At 32.1% G+C, this 21,805-nt stretch overlaps 1 protein-coding gene and 1 long non-coding RNA gene across 4 annotated transcripts in view; one reads left to right on the top strand and one right to left on the bottom strand.

Annotated features, from left to right (window-relative positions):
• Nucleotides 1–21,805, bottom strand: part of LOC143203994 (uncharacterized) — a 207,974-nt gene that overhangs the window by 69,615 nt on the left and 116,554 nt on the right. The window lies entirely within an intron of this gene.
• On the top strand, nt 20,344–20,954 carry LOC143203847 (uncharacterized). Its single transcript, XR_013007451.1, has 2 exons — nt 20,344–20,574; nt 20,645–20,954. It is a non-coding gene; the product is annotated as an uncharacterized LOC143203847 (long non-coding RNA).

Below are 21,805 nucleotides of genomic sequence, written 5' to 3'. Positions count from 1 at the left end.
ACAAAGTAGAAGTCAGTAGATAAACGAAAGCCATAAAAGATAAATTAAAGATGAGCTATCTGCAAGGGACATCAAAGGGTAGAATAAATAAGCAAAGAACGATGCAATTTTATTTCAAAATTTAGGTACATAAATGATAATTTTTATCAGTCTGATGTATTTATTGTTTAAGATAAAGACTGTATGAATACATAAATGAAACTATGACAATATGCAGCAGTTAAAATAAAATTAACGGTATTATTTACATAGATGGGACGCAAGGGGTAGATAGAAGAAATTATGTATTATTAACAGTAAATGTGTAAATAAGTTAAACTATTATATAACATTTTATTACTTGTACTTTGTGTCAATTATTTTGATTATTTACTTTATAGATCAAAGTCTGGAAAATCGTAAATTTAATAATTGTAAATGCATTCCATAAATATGAATTTCTAAATTGTAAAAAATCAATTACCTAATTGTGCTCATTATTGTCTTAATATAGAAAGATGTATTACTTCCTTTATTATTCCACATGTACGTTTATAACATAAAAGTAACGAAATATCATGTATACTTATATTTGATGCTCTGATTTTATTACAGTTCTGAAAATTATCTTTTCTATGATATTACGTTATAATGTTAAATGCCATTTGAAAAAAGTTAGTGGGTGTTAGTTCTTGAGATAGATATTTTAATATGTTTTAATACATAGACGCAATAATTAATTTAACAAATTATGATAGAATTTCAACTACAGGGTGATCACTAGTATTTATTAACGCATAAAATACAACAAACCGAGACTGTTCATACTAGTGTTGGGAACTATCGACTGTTTCAGTCTCTATTTTCGGTCCGACTGATTTTGTTAAATATATATATATATATATATATATATATATATATATATATATATATATATATATATATATATATATATATATTTATATATAGTTTATGATTTTTTGGTAGTTTGCTTGTAAATAACAATATATTGTATATTAATATCACAGCATTTTGAACGATATTTTTCAAGATTGTTAATGTAATAGGGTAAAAAGATTAAAATTGTGAATGATAAATAGCAAAATACTTTTGACTGTTTTATGGCAATAATAGGTAACAATACGATTACTCTATTACCATTTTTATTAAAAAATATTTTCGTTAAATAATAAATAAAGCATTTACTTTATTTAAAAAAGCTCTAATAGTTATTGTGCGATCATTTTTAATAATGTCATGAATTATTTTTTTCTATGATTAGGTATATGTTTAATTTGTATTTAGTATTTATGGTTATTGTGCATCATTGGTCTTTAGGTTTTGTTTAAGTTCTGTTGTATTGTCAATATTTATTATAGTATTTGAAAATAGCAACTAACATATTCTACAACTATTCCACAGAAAAATTCCATTCCTTTTTACAGATCCACAGAACACTCAGATATAAAAGTAATTCTACTTCGCTTAAAATGAAATTATTAAATGATTTTTAATAGTATTCAGTAATTATTTTTTTCCTTTTTTTAAGTTAGTTCGTGGAGGAATATGTACATCTCCGTCTTGCTTATGCTACCGTTGGAAAATAAAAGTACATATAAAATTAACAGCTCCAAGAAGTTTTTTCCGTCCTTCCGTTTCTCGCAATTAATACAGGAAAGGGTTCGTCATTCTTCGTTCATCATCATAGTAATTACTATTTTCAGTCGCTTTTTTTTGATAATGGACTGTTTTGCAACTATCGACTGTTTCGACTGTTTTCATTCGATAGTTCCCAACACTAGTTTATACCATAACCAACCACAATATGCAAAAGGCCTTTTAACATTTCAACTTCAACAGCAGAATTATTTACAAAAAGCGAGAGTCGATTTCAGGCGAAGAAAGCATCTGAATGAATCCTTTATTCTCGAATAATGACCACTTTGTCGTGGCTTTCAAGACGAAAGGGGAAAACCCCCGAAAAAAAAACAAATTTGTATATCGTCGTCGAGCTCGATCCTCGAGTGCCCAGGCCTCATCGGGCCTCGAGCTTTACAACGCCCGCTATAATGTTACTAATCGATGGAGAGTCCGTAGTTGTCGAGAGCTATAAAACAAACCATGAAACACGTGTAAAACAGAGCTGTTAAGTCCCTTCGAACAGTACGGACTGTTATTTACCAGCCGTGGCGGCAGATATTCTGCATTTCCGAATCTGTACGCCTCATGTCACATATTCGGGCCATCTGTCAATCTGGCGGCCATGTGCCCACCATTCGCTTCAATGAAACCTATTGTGGAGTGGCGTTTTTTTACGTCCTTACGCCAGGATTGTAAAAAACTCGACGGAGGGTAATTTATTTGGTTCTTGTCTTGTTTACCACCGCTTCTGCACCACGTTGATGCAGTTGTTGAAGTAGTTTAACAGATTCGGAATCTCGATGGTGTGTTCTAGCCTATAAATTTGAAAGAATCGATTATTTTGCATATTTTCACAAGCTTCACATTTTGCTCTAGAGGATTTTTTAAAATATAAATTAATTTCTTAGATATGGCTGCTTTACTGATGCGGCATTTAAAAATGAAACTACTTTTTGAGACCGTCGATATGGTACCTGGCGTGAACCTTCTCTTTACAGTCCTCTATCGTATTGATTGATTGATATAAAGAAAAGTCAATTTCTTTCGCCAAGTTATGACTGTTCGAGTTTTTAGCTTTTTATTACATTTCGAAATTGTTTAAAATATTAAAAATACAAATTTTGTTATAGTTTTACTTCCATACGATAAAAGAATGTATAGAGAAGGTTCATATCAAATTCCAAGTAAATCTGTTTAGCAGAATTTGAGATATCATGTTAACCGTCTCGAAAGAAAAACACGTTTGATGTTTCGATTGTAGATGTGTGAACACTAAAACAACTGTATCTCCGACAATAATTTAAATTTTGAAAACTCCTTTTAAAGGGTTAAGCTTTGAAAATATGGAAAAGAATCGGATATTTCAAATTTCTAGGTTAGAATACACGTATCATTACATAGTATAAAACAAAGTCGCCTTTTCTGTCCCTATATCCCTATGTGCGCTTAAATCTTTAAAACTACGCAACGGATTTTGATGCGGCTTTTTTCAATAGATAGAGTGATTCAAGAGGAAGGTTTATATGTATAATACATGCATAATATACTAAGGCAACATTGCTAATTTTAGAGGTTTCTAACGTGATGTCGTAAATTAACCTATTTTTTTAGGCTTATTTAGCAATTAGCAAAAACGCTGCCTAACCCTACGAGTTAGATCAAATTAATGTACTACAGTATTGTACACCATAAAAAGGTCTACAAAAAAGTCCGCGATGGTATATGTTTATCTTTTAGGGATAACCCACATTAACCATTTTTATTGTTTACTTTTTACGTGAGAAAATGGCTTATTTACGAAGCTATTTTAAGCAATACGGCATTAATCCTTATCCAATTAAGTACCTTAAATACAGTATGCAATTAATATAGATCAATATGGTTCCTTACAGCATGTAAATTAAACAAATATTTTCGGAAATATTACAAATTTAAAATTTGCGTTTAAAAATGTGTAATGTAATAAAAATTGTATGAATTTAGATATTCCAAAGATAGCAGGAAATCTTCATAGTAAGTATAGGGGAAGAGGAATTGTTTTACTCCAAATTTAATGCGTGCAGGCCAAGGGCAGTAATGAATGAACCAAAAATACTGGATCGATTTTAATCATGTTTTCATTGAGTGACATAGGCATATATATTTTATGCCCGTGCAAAGTCGGAGCGGGCCGCTATGTTTTTATATACAACGTTCATATTTTTTCTGTAGTGTATTTAATTTAGTATCAGCATTACACCCGTGCGAAGCCGGGGCGGGTCGCTTTAGTCTTCCATATAATACGTTGGATTATGATTCAGTTCCACATTTATTTATATTTACTTGTAGAATGCATCATACGAAGAATTTAAAGCAATATTATAAACTGTGATCGATCTAAATATGTTTTCTTGTATCTATATGTATTTATTCCATTTTTAAGCAAATATAAAATTTTAATTGTAATATTTTATTTCTAATCTCAATTAAATTGTTAATCATCATGTTAAACAAAAAGCAGTGATCAGACTCAAACTCAAACAGCTGTTGAGTTGCTCAAACAGAAGATACTCTCAACTTGACCTAAAATCAAAGAGTTAAAAATCATTAACAGTTAATCATAATGCACAATGAAGCCTACGAAGCATATTTTAACTGTCCTGCTCGGAATCAAGACATGGGCTTGTATTATAAAAGATGTTTGGAAGGTAATCAAAAAAATTTAATTAAATGGTGAATCAAATATAATAGACATATTAAATAAATTTCTATTTAAACAATTTGTAAAAAACTGGATTAAACCTCAGATGCGTTTGAATACTTGAGGAAATTTTTTCCGAAATTATCTGATGCAAAGGTTAAGGCTGGGGTTCTTGTTGGTCTGCAAATCAGACAGGTTTTCGCCGATGAAAAATTTCCAACGCTGCTGAATCGTACTCAAAAAGCGGGTTGGAACAGTTTCAAAACAGTCGCTTTTGGATTTTTAGGAAATAACAAAGCGGAAAACCACAAAAAGCTAGTTGAAAATATGCAAAAAAATTAATGCCATGGGCTGCAAGATGCCATTAAATTTTCATGTGTTGCATGCTCATTTAGATTTTTTTTTTGTATTACTCTTCGTGAGTCCACAATCTGCCCTATGGGCAATAAGTATTTCTTCTGTTTATATTATATATACATGGCATGTAGAAAATCACTTCATTAAGCAATCTTCTGTATAAAATATTATCTTAATTAATTAGTCTTATTCTAAAGCTTATTCTAAAGTCTACATATGTCCAGTAATCAGATCAGGTGGTGTTAAACATTTTATTCTACGCACTTCACTATCACGTCGCATATTTAGCTGATTAGCGAGTACATTGGGATGCACTGACACTCTTTCGAAGTACTTCACACAAACACGTTGGATTACATTCGTTATAGGTTCTAGAGGAATATCGCGTTGTATCACTTTATTTGAAATATAGTACGGAGCATCAACAATGGCACGCAACGCTCATTTAGATAAATTCAAAAACAACATGGGAGCGTATTCAGTAGAGCAAGGAGAACGTTTTCACCAGGACATTATGAGCTTCGAACAACATTATCAAGGCCAATACTCATTCATTCCAATAATCCATCATAATCCAACTGTCACTTTTGGTTTAACCGATTTAAAAGTGGTGGTGGAGCCCCAGATGACAGAGTTCGAAGACAGTGAATTGCAGAACGTATTGGACGAAAATCCAGATTAACTTTCAGACAGATTGGCTGTTTATGAATAAACTGTTTCCAGACATTTTTACATGCGATAGAAAAGGTCGACTATATGCATGGTCATAAAGCCTTATATATGGTGGAATGAGCAAAGCGTAGCTGTTAAATTAAAGTGATAGTTCAACTGAACAAATTGACGATTGATTGATTGAGTTGTGAAGCTGCACTTTTGTAATTGGAATGGGAGGTACTATTGGTCCCACCGTATTCCCCAGACATAGCGCCTTTTGATTATTATATAATCACTACAGCAAGGCTTGGCTGGCACACGGTTTCGATATGCTGAAGAAGCGCGACAATGGATAGGTGAAATGTCTTTTCAAAGTTTAAGAAAAGGTCAGTATATCGACTATTAATAGATTTTTTTTTAAATAATCTTGATTATTTGAATCATTTTTTTCGGTTATTTCAGCTAATTTTATTGAATTTTACCTATTTTTTCCTTCCTATTGGTTTCTTTATTAATATTGTTGAGTTCTCGTAATATGTCTTAAATGATATTGTGAACTTAACTCTATATTTCAGGAATTTCTATACTTGGCAATATTTTTAAATGTAATTTATACTACAAAAATATGTGTGTCGTTATAGTTTTTTAGTAGCATTTATTTATTAACTAACAGGTTTCTAGGATACGATTATAAATAAACATTCCGGTGTTTAAAGAAAAAATAAAATCTAAGATAAAAGAAATACGTATTCCTTTGGTAATAGTTGATATTAAAATATGATTCCTAAGAGAAAAAATGTCTTTATTACTTTTTACACTTATTATCATTTACTAGTAATTCATTAAGCTATGCTATAAAATTAACATTAAATTTCATATATATCGAAATTACAGATATTAAAAATATCGATATTTAGAGAAAAAATGTGCTTATTCACAATGGTGCCCTTATCGACATAACAGTACTGTTACAAAAAATTTGTTCATAGAAAAATATGTGAGACCCCTCTAATTGCCGACAGATAGAAAAAGAATATTCGACAATATGTCCACTTGAAGCATCTGGATTGCAGATTTCGTGTATATGCTCAAACGCCAATGTTCTAAGAATTTTCAACTTTATATCAGTGGAAAAACCTCCTAGTGTCGGGCATCTTGAACATATTTTGAGTGATTTATTTCAAACGAAACGATTCAATTTAGTTTTGAGTCATTTTCAAATGAAATATAATTATTAAAAGTTAGTATAGGGTATTATATTGTCTTTATTAAATAAAAATATGTATTATATAAAGCGTTTCAATCATTTGAGTTACTTATCTATATTTTAAATATTTCTTTCGTTCTGTGATCATTACGATATGTATTATATTATGCCTTTTGTGAATTTTATTGAAAAATACTTATATTAAGTATAATCAACTTATGCAATATATGATTATTAGTGTTGCGAACTATCGACTGTTTCAGTCGCTATTTTTGGTTCGAGTGATTTTACTACTTTTTACCACTGACTGTTTTAGTCGACCGTTTTCAGTCGTTATTTTCGGTCCGACTGATTCTTAACGTTCTGGCTCTGTCGTCCTAGCCGCGACCTTGACAAAAATGTACCCAATTTATGTTTACATAAATTTATATGTAATATATATAGTTTTATGATTTTTTGGTACTTTGCTTATAATATTATATATATATATATATATATTATAATAACAATATATTATATATTAATATAGCAGTAAGATTGTTAATGTAATAGGGTAAAAAGATTAAAATTATGAATGATTAATAGTAAAATACTTTTGACTGTTTGTCTGACAATAATAGGTACAATTTCGATTACTCTCTCGAACTATGTCCGCATCGTCCATGTGTTCGATCGAACATATGCCGCTCATACGGGTTCTTAATAATATTCACTTGAGGATCATCCGTACCAAAAAATATTTTTGATCGCCGCTAGACAGACGGACCGAGAGAAGACCAACGACAATCTTAATCAAATCGAAATCGCCGCGCTCGTTATCAGACGCATTCCAACTGCTTTTCATATTGAAAATTCTGCTCCTCGCGCCAGCTGCGGCAGCGGCGGTGACCGTCCGCGACGCGCCGAATGAAGAACGAGCGAACGCAGAAGAAGAAGAAGAACTAGAGAATGAAGAACCAAAACGAAAAGAATAACGGAGAGCAGAGAGAAAAAAGAGGAGTTCCTTTGAAGAGCGGGTTTTTATTTTAACCAAGACGGAACACGTGTGCACCGAGATGACTCGGTAGTATAAAGCTTTATGATTTCGTGGCGGAGCGGGCGGGCGGGTACAAACTGCACGCGCGTTCTGGTCCGAAAAGAACCGGAGTCTTATCGCGGGCGGAATGAGTCATCCAGACGGGGCAATCGGGATAAAATGCGGGGCGTCGATCGGCCTGGGGGCGGGGGCGGTACGGGGACGGAGAAACTTAATAAAGTTGATGGCATGCCGGGGTTTTTATTGCGCTACGGTCTGGCCATTCGGATTAACTATATTACAAGGGTCGTTTGAAAAATTATGAAATAGGTTGTTATAATAATATTTCATCATTTATAAATTATAAAAACCCCTACACCACGCCTCAGAAAAAAAAACGATACCAAAAAGTGTTTTGATCTAACGGTCTCCAAAAGATACATCTCTAAAAGATTATCTTTGGTAAATTATCACCAAAGATAAGCGCTCTTCTCTGCCTAACAAAACTAACTGGTCACTATTTGGAGAAAAGCTAGATAACAGGTCAATTGAGAAGTATCCGGCCTGACACATAGATGGCGGTACTAGAATTAAATCTATATGTTTTTAGTTAGTTCTAACCCTCAAAAGATGCGTGCATAAAGTTGACAGCTGTCAGATCATTAGTTTGTGAATTATAGTATTTTGAGTGAAGCAACTTTTGTTATTGTGAAAAAATGGATAAAAAGGAATTTCGCGTGTTGATAAAATATTGTATTTTGAAGGGAAAAATACAGTTGAAGCAAAAAGTTGCCTTGATGCCGAATTTCCGGACACTGCCCCAGGAAAATCAACCACCATGGATTGGTATGCTAACTTTAGACGTGGTGAAATGAGCACTGAAGACGGTGAACGCAGTGGACGCCCAAAAGAGGTTGTTACCGGCAAAAACATTTAAAAAATCCACAAAATGATTTTGAATGACCGTAAATTGAAATTGAATGAAATAGTAGACACTCTAAATATATCAACTGAATGTGTACATCATATCATTCACGAATATTTGGGTATAAGACGCTCTGTGAAAAGTGGGTGCCGTGCTAGCTCACTTCACTTCATGATTCGAAGCAGTGTTTGAAGATGATTAAGCGTAATAAACCCGAGTATTTGCATCGATATGTGACAATAGATAAAACATGGCTCCATCATTTTACTCCGAAGTCCAGTCGACAGTCATCCGAGTGGACTGCACATGATGAACCCGCTCCAAAGCGTGGGAAAACGCAACAATCGGCTGGCAAGGTTATGAGGTCTATATTTTGGGATGCGCATGGAATAATTTTCATCGACTATCTTAAAAAAGGAAGGACCATCAACAGCGACTATTACATAGCGTTATTGGGCCACTTGAAGGATGAAATCGACGAAAAACGGCCGCATTTGAAGAAAAAGAAAGTGCTGTTTCACCAAGACAATGAATGTCACAAGTCAATGAAAACGATGGCAAGAATTAATGAATTGGGCTTCGAATTGCTTCCTCCTTTACCGTATTTTCCAGATCTGGCCACCAGCGACTATTTCCTGTTCTCAGATCTCAAAAGAATGCTCGCTGGGAAGAAATGTTTGTTGAATTAAGAGGTGATCGACGAAACTGAGGCCTATTTTGAAGCAAAGGACAAATGGTACTACAAAAATGGTATCGAAAAGTTGGAGAGTCGCTATAATCATTGTATCACCCTTGAAGGGAATTATGTTGAGTAAAATAAACTAATTTTGCTAAAAAAAATGTGTTTTACTGTGGTAGGCCGGGGACTTTTCAATTCATGTGTTAGAAAAACGTCTCTTCATTAGACTTTAAAAACTGAAATAACTATCAAAAAAGCAGCAATAAACAAAACAAAAAACATATAGAAGGCAGTATAGTATGCGACTCCTAACAGCAAGAGAAATATAACAAAGCAATAAAGATGGTTGAAAGACTTGATCCACCACTGAAAAGTTGGCGTGTTAAATACAATGAAACAAAATTGTGTTTAAACTTTTACGTTGTGTAGAAGACCATGTTCATTATTGAATATTAATGTTTTATTTTTTATGTTTAATTAATAAACCTAACCAAATGTATTGGCTTGTCGAACACAAATCGAATTTATTCTTACATAGCAAGAGAGTGGTGTGCAAATTAATACTTAGGCCCCTTTGGACCTACAGGGAGTATTTCTAGGAAATCTAATATAGCCATCACCAAATAGCTTTTTAAACTTAACCTAACAGTAAAACAATATACACAGATTGTCTATGCAACGTTTTGGACCAAGCGGATGAAAAAAAATGTATGTAACAGGGAAATTTTACTAAAATAATTGTCATTTTTACAATTAAAGGTTAACTTTTTTCATTTCTGTTTTCGGAATTAATTACTTTGAAATTACAAACAAACTTAATAAATAACAAACGACTAAATGAGGATTGTGAATTAATTTTGAAGGATTTATATAACCTAATGTAACATTTGATATATTGCATCGATATTTCTGTAACTATATTGATATCAAAGCTTTCTCAACGTGTTTGGCCCAAACCGTATTTTTTCTCCAGTTTGAACGAGGTAAAATAAATAGTCATTGTTGTCAATCGTTTACCTTTTCTTGTTTAATTTCGAGAGAGTTGTCAAATGCTTTGAACAGTGCGTCAATTATACGAACCAGACAGTTTAATTTGATATATGACAATTTATTTTAAATTTTCCCATCGGTCGTTAAATGTGTAAGGGGGATATTTATGTAAAATATTCAACAATAACGATCACGTGCTATTGTAAACCTCAGCAACATGAGTAATTGATTCTTTACTGGATTCATAAGAAATAGTTGTCCCTATTAATTTACTTAAATTAAATTTAATAAAACGAAACTCTTTAAATATTTTTTACCATATACCTTGCACTGCAACCATACTACCAAAGACTAAATTATTGATAATACACGTTTGTTACAACTGTAAATCACAAAGGCGTATTTTGGGCTGAAATACCTGTTTTGGCTGAAGTTGAATTGGCTAAGTTACAAGAGGTTTCTTTTGTCTAAGATGATGTACAAAAAATATGTACCATACGTAACTAATAAATAAAGAACAAATCGAAATTTACAGATTCGAATGCTTTGGATGTGTTTGTCAAATTTTCTCACATAATTCTTTGGCGAGGGTTAATACCGGACGTTCGAAGTGATGTGGCATTAATGACAGCGTATCGGTTAAGAAGCAAACACTCGCCAAATATCACAAAATGATACAAGATGGCGATGATTCTTGAGGTTTGTGTAATTTCTATATCTGCAATACTCAACACTATTACACTTATAATTGATGATATGGTTCCTTTTACACTTGATAGGTAATCCCTACTTCTTATAAATTAAGATATAGAAGATAACTATAAGATAATTTAGGTATTAACATTACTAAATTGCATTTGATTTTAATTTATTTGGCTTTAATTGATTGCATAAATTAAAATCTCAAACTAGTACTAATATAATGGTTTTAGTTTCGTTTTGTTTATCGCCGTACTGTTCAAATATTACCATTTAACCCTATATTGAAAGAAAACAAATATTGGTCGATAAATACTCAACAAGGAAAGTTCTTTGAACTTGAAATTGGTCTGTTATCTTATTAAACATAAATATTGATACATTAACCTCGCTTGGACAATAAACTAGCGTTAAAATGGAACAATAAACCTTGTTGATTCACACGAAATATGATTTAAATTCGTTTTAAAATATTGGGTTTGGGAATAAGTTCGTGGCGTCTGCTTAGTTCTGTTAAATGTCTTATAGTTCTCTTAAATGTTAAAATCTGTTAAATGGCTCTCTTAAATGTTAAAATCTGTTAAATGGCTTCAATAGAAAGATGGTTCAAGAAATATATGTATCAGTGATACAACCAAACACTCTGAGTGTACAATATTGAAACTGATACAGTAATTGGAAAGTTGGATCAACCAAAATTGGTGGTATAATTTAGGAAAGTCAAAAAAACCTATAAGTAAATAAATAGTTAAATAAAGTTGATTATAGATAATAAAATAAAACAGTGTTTGATTCAACTTTAAAATGATGGCTGATTTCTTTGAGGAAATCTAAATTATTTTAGAGAAAATTTAATGGTCAGAACTTCACTTTACTCCCAATGAATCATGTAAGCCATATCATCTCTTAATAGTTAATAAGTTGTGGTGTTTAATTAAAATTCTTAGTTTGTTTGTACAGTAGCTTTGTTTGTATATATTTCTTTTCTTAGATAGATAACAGGAGAAAATAAATCTTTATTGACGTTCCAAGAAGTGCCACAAGACGCTTTATCTTATACCACAATATTTTGATTGACCATATTGTGATTGCTAAACTGTTTTATAACTGGGGATCCAACGACGATGATGCAGTTTTGTCTGCAGGTAGACACAATGAACAAATTAAAATATAGTAAACCGCTAGATCTGAGAAAAAGACAGTGTTAATGATCTGCAGACAGATTCGAGAGTCAGAGAATATAAGCCAAGTTTTAGAATGTCTATTGGGGTGATTATAAGCTTTAAGACCTCTCTTTTTACGAATATCTCGGCAGATAGAATAGCAGAAGCAAGGGAAGTTTGAAGAGCCTATTATTGTGCAACCTGTAATGAACAGCGGCTCCTACCATTATAAGGAACCATTTATATATATAACTTGATTGACATTTCGGCTGTTTCGACATAATTTGAACAAAATTTGGAGGAGATAATATCCTTGAGATTTAGTTACTTTTGACAATTAAGAAAAATAAAAAAGCGATATATTTTGCAATGTTATTATGACAAAGGGGGGAATGATGCTTGAGAGATATAATGAATATGCTAATGAATAAAAACACTTTAACAACAACAGTGATGTTTTTTAATATTTCTATTTTCAATTAGTCAAATAGTGTCCATTGATATACAGTGTCTTGAAAACTTATGAACAGTTAATAAACTTACAGTTGGAGGTGATCTATTCTAATTTTTCCCGGGACTGGTAATCATAATGATTTCACTTTCTTAATAAATCTTAGGAATGGATAATTCGCAAAATTGAATTAAATTTAAATGTTATTACTTTTACACCCTTTTTAGTTACATTTTCTGACTTCGAAAATAAAAATTAACGAAAATAAATCTCTACGTGTGCAGTTTATGTACAATCAGACCGCACAAGGACCAATAAAAATAAATACTAATATCATCCCATATAGTAATAACGCTAAGTATCTCGGAATGAATTCTGATGTAAAACTTCATTAGAAGAACGAACATGTAAAAAAGAAAAGGAAGGAATTAAACTTAAAATATATGAAAATGTATTAGTTAATTGGAACATACGACATAATACATTAATTATATGCAAGTACTTAAACCTATATGGACATACTGAATTGAATTATGGGGATATTCCACGTAAACTAATATAAATACAAGTTTTCTATAACTATAAAGTCCTGAGAAGATCCTATACGGAGATACTAGAAGACTGATTACTTGCATCCAGACCTTCAGATACCGACTGTCAGCCAGAAAATCAAGAGAACTGCAAGAAGACTTGATTGAGAACGAACAGACGCTATTCTCATATCAATATCGAAGTAATACAACAGTGGGATAACACCAGAACAGAAGACAGACTCAAAAGAAACAAACCATTTGATCTTGTGTAGTATAGTGTGGCATTTAATAGAAAAAACTGGAGTGTTAATGGTGATGGGTCCTTCTAGATATATACCTAGATTTTAGTTATTGTAAAGACAAATTGTAGGTCAGTTAGGAACGACTAGTAACAATGTAATAAATAAATTAAAAATATATTTATTTAACTAATATAATAGTAATATTTCCATAAGGTGGTAGATCCATTTGAAGTCGGGAATTTAGCATGCTGGTAATTTTATTTTTTGCATTTGTACATCCAGTTCAGACGGAAAAGGTTTAAATATACTTCTTAACTGATTATAGAATTTATTGTACCCCATTTTAATTATCATTACTTTTAAAGGGTGGGTAATGCTATCGGTGCATTTTGATCTTTCTTGTTGATTTCCATAATGAATATTCTCTGCCCTTGTCCTTGGTTTTTGTCTTATTCATTTTGGATCTCTATTATTGCTTTGCATTTTTCCATCTCTACTTTTCCTCTCAATTTTACTTTAGTTTCCTTTTTTTCTATTTTCTACTGAACTGTGTATGACATGTTTTCTTCTTCGATATAGTTCATTGTTAGGAGTGTATTTTAGATATATTTATTGCTGCCTCTTCTATGCACGTCTCACGAAAAGAGCATAGTTTTATTTCGTTCTATTATTCGATAAAATTTGCAGTTTGACACTTACAAATAATTCGCTTGTTATTCTTGTCACAGTTGGCAATCTTATTAAGCGATTAGTGAATATTCGAGTACGTACTCTCAGTTCAACATGGAACTACACGTGTATGAATGGGCAAAAATGATGAATTTATTCATAGTTCCTTACTCATCAACAAACACAAGATACAGAATTTTTGGACAAGTTCTCCCTTATTTGCAATTATATTACAAGACAAAGAATCACTAGCAGGAATCCTGAGGATATTCTTACCGAAGATTATCGGGTGAAGTGATTGAAACCTTTCCGTGCTAATAATTTCAATTGTTCAAAAAGTTTATCCATTGATAATAAAATATTTTTTATTACATCTTACTTTAAATATGATTAGGACAATACTGTTCGTGTGATTTGGTTTGGTTCAATCTGTTGATTTCCTGCGATTTGTCCAGTAGTTGTATTAGTTCCACGTTGTTGTGATTTAGTCACGTTATTTCATGCTTTAAGGCTAAGTCTAGGATAACGCCGAAGTCCATTTGATTTCGAGATCATCGTGCGGCTCTTCGTTGGTTACGCAATGATAACCATTCCTAACTAAACGAAGAACTTTATTTTAACAGCGTCGGATTACTAATCGATTTTATATTTTAGTGGCCCATATTTACACTCCATAAGTCCAAATATGCTTTATAACTGACTGATAAACCAATCTCATTGACCTTAAGTGAAGCTGGGAGTATATTCCGACTCACCAATGATCCAAACCAAATAGTTCTTTGATTCTGAGTATGAGCTGCTCTGTTTCTTGTCTAACTTGATGAGTATAAAATACGGACAAGTAAAAACACAGTTCAGTTTCGCAGCTTTGAATGTCTTTCCAATTTTGAAGTTTCCAAGGTTCGCTTCCTTTGAATGACCCTTTACTTTCAAATAAAGCTTCGTTATTAACAATACAATATGGTAAAACACAAATGGGAGGTGCTTTGATCAGATCAACAAATTACTACGTTATACGCGACCCTGGTAAAGGTTAGAATGCAGAGTTTAGTTCGCTGATCGATAACTATGTGCCGAGCTGACGTAGCCCGTTTGCGGAAGACCCCGATTGTTACACCAGGAAGCCATTTCATTTGTGCCCTACCCTCAAGCTTTGATTTCCTTAATTAGAATTCATTGCGTCGTGGGGGGACTGGTAAATATATGGATGGGGACTATCGTAGTAAATTGAAGTTTCTCTTCGCTAGACTTTTTTTTTTCGGTCAATCCATTTGCCATTTACGTAATGGGGCTTCGTATAATATTACTGTTATTACATATATGGTCTTTTTATCTAAACGCCTGCTGGCGTTTTCGAGAATTTAGCTTAAGTACCAATCTGGTTTTAGTAACAATTATATTTAAGTCTTCAGTAATTCCTTCACAGTTTTATAGAATTTTTTCCGAGCTTTTTCGGATCATCTGTAGTTTTTATAGGATCGGGTGCCATATCTAACATAATCAGACCTCTAACATTACCTCTTCAATCAATATATCAGAGTTCATGATGACAACTGTACGTATTGGTACAAATATTTTAAAAGTGATGATTACAATCTTAGTGACTCGTAGTGTCATACATATTGTCGAAATTTTAACAGGAAAGTGCCAAAAGGTCATCAATCCAAATTGTATATATGTCATTGATTCTTGTTTGATATCTACGAGAAAAAATTTGCTTGAAGAAGATGAAAATAAAACCGAAATTATTTTTTTTACATTATCTATTGTAATTTTCTCTGAAACCAAGCCTATTTGTGTTAGATATACAAATATGATTCAGTGTGATGTTACTAAATAACAGTTATGAATAAATAATTATATGTGTAAGAAAATAAAATGTTTATTTCGTTCAAGCTATGCTTCATATGAAAGTTACGTATTCCTTCAAAGGTCAAAAGTTTCAAAAAACAATAAGAGAATATTTTAGTCTTTTTATACCAGAAACCCTATCTTCAAACAGCGTTTAATATCTTTATAGTATAATTTTTTCAACAAATGAATAGGGTCTTTATTTTCTAGCCATTTCCATCTACTGAAAATAAAATAGAGTGTAAGAATTGCAATAACGAAAAAAATTTTCTAAAGTACGAAAAGCAATTGGTTGGTATTATTATAGAGATTTTAGAAGTGGTGATTACTATCTTAGTGAACCTCTTGTAGATCATGGAAAGCTTGAAAATGTGGAATTACAAGTTTTGCTGGATGAAGACTTAACGAAAACATACAAGTTTGCATTTAAGTGAGGAATTATCCAGAAAGTCATTATTTCTGAGTGTTTGCACTAAAAGAGAAAAATTAATGAAGAAAATTGTATGGTGCGTCCGCTTTCTAGATGAACATTCTTTTCACTGTTTACCCAGCAAAAGAAAACGATTTGTGCAATTGATATTGTGTATTTTCACCAGAATTCTAAACCTAAGATTTTGTTAAACCTTGTTTTTGATCATATTTCACTTTAAATATATTTATATTAATCAAAATATTATCTATTATTTTCTACAATTTTTTACAATCGACCCATTTTCGTACTCCTGCAGCATTTCGAAACGATGTATCAACTAAGCCAAGCTGCATCAATCTGAGCAAGTTGTAATCAGAAGGCGATGCATCTGGTAAATACGCTGGGTACGGTAGAACTTCCCATTCAAGTTGTTACAGTTGCTACATGTTCATAACTCTTGCAACTTTTGGTGAAATGTTGTCACGCAAGAGCATGACTCCCTTTGATGTTAAAATCTTTCAACACAGAAAAAGTTGACAAATGGTGGTATCACGACCTAGTTGCTTGCTTGTGTATTAATGCAAGTACAAGAGTAGTCTTAAATTAGTTTGTAACTTAAGATTGTTCTAGTACTAGTTATTGTATAAGTGTGCGTATTGATATGTAACTAATTGTACAGAAAATAAATGAACATTGGGCTAGAATGTATGGGGAGATAAATAATATTAACTGTTTTGCAGATATGGTAAAAGCATTAGGGAGAAAGCAGTGATTAAATCTATTTTTATTAGGAAAAATATACAAAGGTAGTAGTAGAAGCAAGAAGAAATACAGTCATGTCAAAATGATTTGGAAAGGAAACATAGCAACGAAGGAAATAAGAACTAAACGTAAAAAGGTAAATATGCTCTCTAATAAAAATAAAATATATTATTTGGATATACAATTGTTAATTAGATGGATTAGGCCTCCAAGGGTTATCACTATATAAAAAATATGCTTAGAACTACCTCATAGGTGGTATGGAAAAGAGTTAAATGTAAATATAATAAAATAACCTTAACCATTAAACCATTGTGGCTGTTTAATTAACAATAATTTAAGTCCTTCGATAATATATGCATTAGATGTACGATAATGTTAAAATAAATTTTATTTGATAACATTATGGTTCATTATTTTTTACATTAGCCTTTTATTATGTCAGAGTGAAAATAAACCAAAGTACAAATCCAATTATTGGATAGACTATAAGATATAATTTTAAAAATTCTCCAATTATAATGATCAATATTTTAAGTACTTTAGTGAAAACGCAAGCAATTTGTATAACTCGAATTTAATTTTGAAAAAAGTTACTGTTACTAAAACTAAAAATTAATGTAAATGTTATAGATTGTATTTTAGATGCATTCAGCTGTAAATGTCGACCGTTGCGCGTCCGTGCAATCCGTCCCCGGCCCCGATTCAAGAAATCGTATCTCCCAAAAGAGAGACGATCCACACCTGTGGGATTTTCACGACAAAACACCGCACACCTGAGTTAAGATTATACGATTTTAGACATTCCGCGGCTTTTCTCGTCGTTTTGTTGTTGTTTTTGGGGTTCCGAGAATTTCGGAGCCGGCCGTGAGACATGAGATCTTTCTGCCTTGGAAGTTTTATGGCTTTTTGTTTCGCTTTTTTTTCTTGGTGCCCGTCGCTGCCTCTCTCTCTCTCTCCCACTCGTTCACGTGTTCCGTGCAGAATGGAAAGGGATTCTCGATTCGGTCATTCCGTTTAGGACAAATCGCGGGAAAAAAGAAGACTGGAGAATTAGTTTCTTTACTTAGGTTTTTTCATTAATATGTTCTTGTTAGCCGTTGCTGATTAAGGAAAAATTTGTTAAAATTATTAAGATAAATTAAAAACTAGTACAAAATAATATGAACACCTGACAAACATATTAATTATATTATTATTAATAAGGCGTTTAACAACCATTTAATTTAAAACAACTGCACCTCTTCGCAATGTTAATGAGAATGCCGTCCTACTCTTGTACCAAAACATCCGCCAAATGCTTCAATGAAGTTGGAGATGGAAATATACTCCTCACTCCCGACTGAATCTTTTTATCTGTGTATATGGGCGCATGTATATCATCTCCATCTTTATCAGTATTTAGCAACAATATACTAGTGACAGCAACCTCCCTCATGCTTGACTATAGGAAGTAGTCAGTCCGGATCTTAGGCTTCTTTTGTTGTTCTCCATACACAAACCCAGACGTTTATAAGAAACAACGTAAACAATGATTCTATTATCTTGTGTTTATATTATCTCGTCTATCCCCTGTATCTAGGAAAGCCTATCGGTCCTTATTCGTCACCCAAATCAAGCATTTTTTAGATTTTGATCCAAGAAAATCCCAATGTTTACTGAGCGTTGATTTACATGTAACAGCATAACAACTGTTTAGCAACATTTGTCTCATCAAAAGCACGATTCAATAATAATAAGGTGCAATTGTTTTTTCGAAAGTTTTAAGAGTGATGAGAATTTAAGAAGTTTTGTTTTAAGCGATCAGAACCGAAGATATCTTGAAATATCTCGCTAACTTATGTGATTCAAAACGCATTAAGAACATTCCTAAATGGTTAAATAGTTTCAGAAATATGTGGATGATTGTCATATGCTTAAAACATACGAAAATTAATTAAATTAATTACAGTGAATTCATGTTCTATATATACAGATACAAAAATTAAATTAAAATTAAATACCAAAATGCACTAAACCTCTAAAAATAAGTTCATATATCAAGGATCTATTAAAAATAATTACAAGGTTTTTTTTATGATGTTTAAGAAGTATCTTTTTCTTGAAAAAATATCGGCCGAAAATATCTATGCCAGAAAGAGTTGCAGAAAATGATGGAAAATATCTGACGAATATTGATTGAATATATTGTACGAATTTTTCTGGGTAAGTGTTTTTTTTAAGGTGATAAAATTATCATAATGTATGCAAGTGTATTATAAGACATTTGAAAGTAAAAAACCTAAATGTTTCTAAAATGTATTGTATTGGAATTATATTGTATTAGATATGTGCGAACATTGTGTAATATCGATATATGGATGTTTTCTTGGCATCCCTGTACTATAGTACATCTTACTTCATGTTTACATTGTTTGATGGGAAAGGTTCCGTATGATATGGCTCATTCTTACCACTGGTTAGATTACATTAAAGTTCCTGCTATGGTTAGCATATTGCTGCCAAATACTGCCATATTCCAAGATGAAATGCGCTCAAACGTATAGCCAAAAAAGTTAAGTCTTGGTTTGAAGCGCATCAGAGTATCATCAAACATCTCCTTTAGCCATCACAATCACCAGACCTCAACATAATTGAATCGTTTTGGGGAGTTTTAGAGCAGATACTTAGAAGTCACTTCTATCCCCAACATCGGAAGTAATTGGCGGATATTTTGGTACAAGAGTGGGACAACAACAACAAACTATTCATACACTATTCCGGGAAGAATTGCGGCTGTTTTGAAAGCAAATGGTGGCTCAAAAACCTTATTAATATATAAAGATTATTATATGTATAGTCTATTCAAAACAGTAGTGACACACGCGATCAATATGTGTCCGTCGAAAGTTGTAAATTCGTCAGACAATATTTTGCTTCTTATTTTGTTCTATATAAAAAGAGAGAGAATGCTGTTTGAGAAATTCGAACATGTAACAGAAATAGCCTGTAAAAGTTGCCGTTTGTCAAAGGTCCGCAAAATTCTTCAGAATATTATAATTACGGGTTATAAACCGGCAAACGTTGTTTTAATGAATTTCAAATCGCCGCGGTTTTTATTGAAAATATTTTTTGTGCGTTGCAGCTGCACTGAATATTAGTACGGACATAGTCATTAAAATATCTCAAAAAATAAAAAACAATATAACCTTAAATTCACCAAAAAGAAAACGTGTTTATGCAACACAGATGACGAATCAAGATCAAATTGATGTTAGCTGTACCAGAGAACAAATATACGAAATGTATCAAAACAGTAAGTAGCATTTTCAATCGAAACATAATTTAATACAATTATTTTAGAGAAAATTGTTAGTCTGGAAAGTATCCATAAAAAGCCAAAATATATACAGCTATTTGAGGGATAAAACATCTCTTCATACACTATTGGATAATATACGATTTAAGTGGTGTAAAGATAACCCAGGAAGGGATTTAATGGAACTTCCAGAGATTGCTTTTAAAAGAATACAATCTTTAGAAGCATATAACAAAATCAAGGAAGAATTATTATATCAATTTATATACTTAAATGAGACATGAATATTTCAGAATGGTATATTGGGTCGCTCATGGCAAGATGATAATAAATATAGTGTAAAGACAACAAAAGTTGATGGAGAAAGGTAAACGTTGGAATAATTATCCATTAGGTTTTGTTAACTACAGTTAACATTTAGTAATAATTCATTGCAGGTATATAGTTCTTCATGCTGGAAACAGGAATGGTTTTATTCCTGATGCAGAATTAGTGTTTACCTCTAAGACCAACGGCGAGTACCATGCAGAAATGAACCATAACTTGTTTTTGCAGTAATTTGGAAATCAGCTTTTAAAGAACTTGGAGGAACCATTAGTTATTATTATGTTCAATGTACCACATCATAGTACACTGCTGGAGAAAATCCCAACAAGTGCATCAATAAAGGCTGCAATTAAGGAATGGCTTAAAGTACATAAAATAAGTTTCGAGGAAACCATGTTAACTATTTCAAATTGTTACTCGGTAAATATAAATGAAATATTTAATTGCATTTTATGTAATGTACTTTTTTAGAAATAAGCCTGAGAAAAGATGCATGGTAGATCAGATTACTGAACGTTATGGCCACATAATATTACGTCTTCCTCCTTATCACTGCATATTTAATCCAATAAGTTGATATGGGGCAAAGAATTATCATAATAGACATTCAGGTCGAGTAGGATATTCAAACCAGAACTGTCTGGATTTATGGAAAGAGGCATTGTCGAAAATAACATATTCGGTTTGTGTGAGCTCAATCACACACTTTGAAGAAGAAATTGAAAAATAGTAGAATTTTGAGCAAGTTTTTAATAGATTGGAAATCAGCAGCTTGGTTATTAACTTGACTAGTATTTCTGAGAGTGATCCTAAATGAATAAAACTTTATGAATGTTGATTTATGATTCAATGTTGACAATTACCAAGACAGTGTTATGAAAGAGGAAACAACAAAAGGTCAGTATACAATTAATATACTTTAATTGTAAGGAATTGTATTATAGAGTGTGAAAGCTGTAGATATTTGGTTAACATGTATGAGGAGAGAAATAATACTAACAGATATGGCAAATACATTAAGGAGAATACAATGATTAAATGTAGTTCTATCAAGAAAGATGTATACAGATAATAGCAGGACAAACTAAGGAGAAATATAGTAATACTATAACAACTTTACAAGGAAATATTGCATTGAAGGAAACAAGAACTAAGCGTAAAACATAAATATGCTCTCTAATGAAAGTAAAATATATTATTCATATACACAATTGTTAATTATATGGATTAGGCCTTCGGGGGCATTACATAAAAAAAACGCGCCCAAAACT

This window comes from Rhynchophorus ferrugineus, unplaced genomic scaffold, assembly GCF_030347505.1.
Source record: "Rhynchophorus ferrugineus isolate W39M unplaced genomic scaffold, kcgeb_rfMv2 rfM10, whole genome shotgun sequence".
NCBI lineage: Eukaryota > Metazoa > Arthropoda > Insecta > Coleoptera > Curculionidae > Rhynchophorus > Rhynchophorus ferrugineus.
Note: the sequence above shows the minus strand (reverse complement) of the source record. Positions and strands in the feature narration are given on the sequence as shown.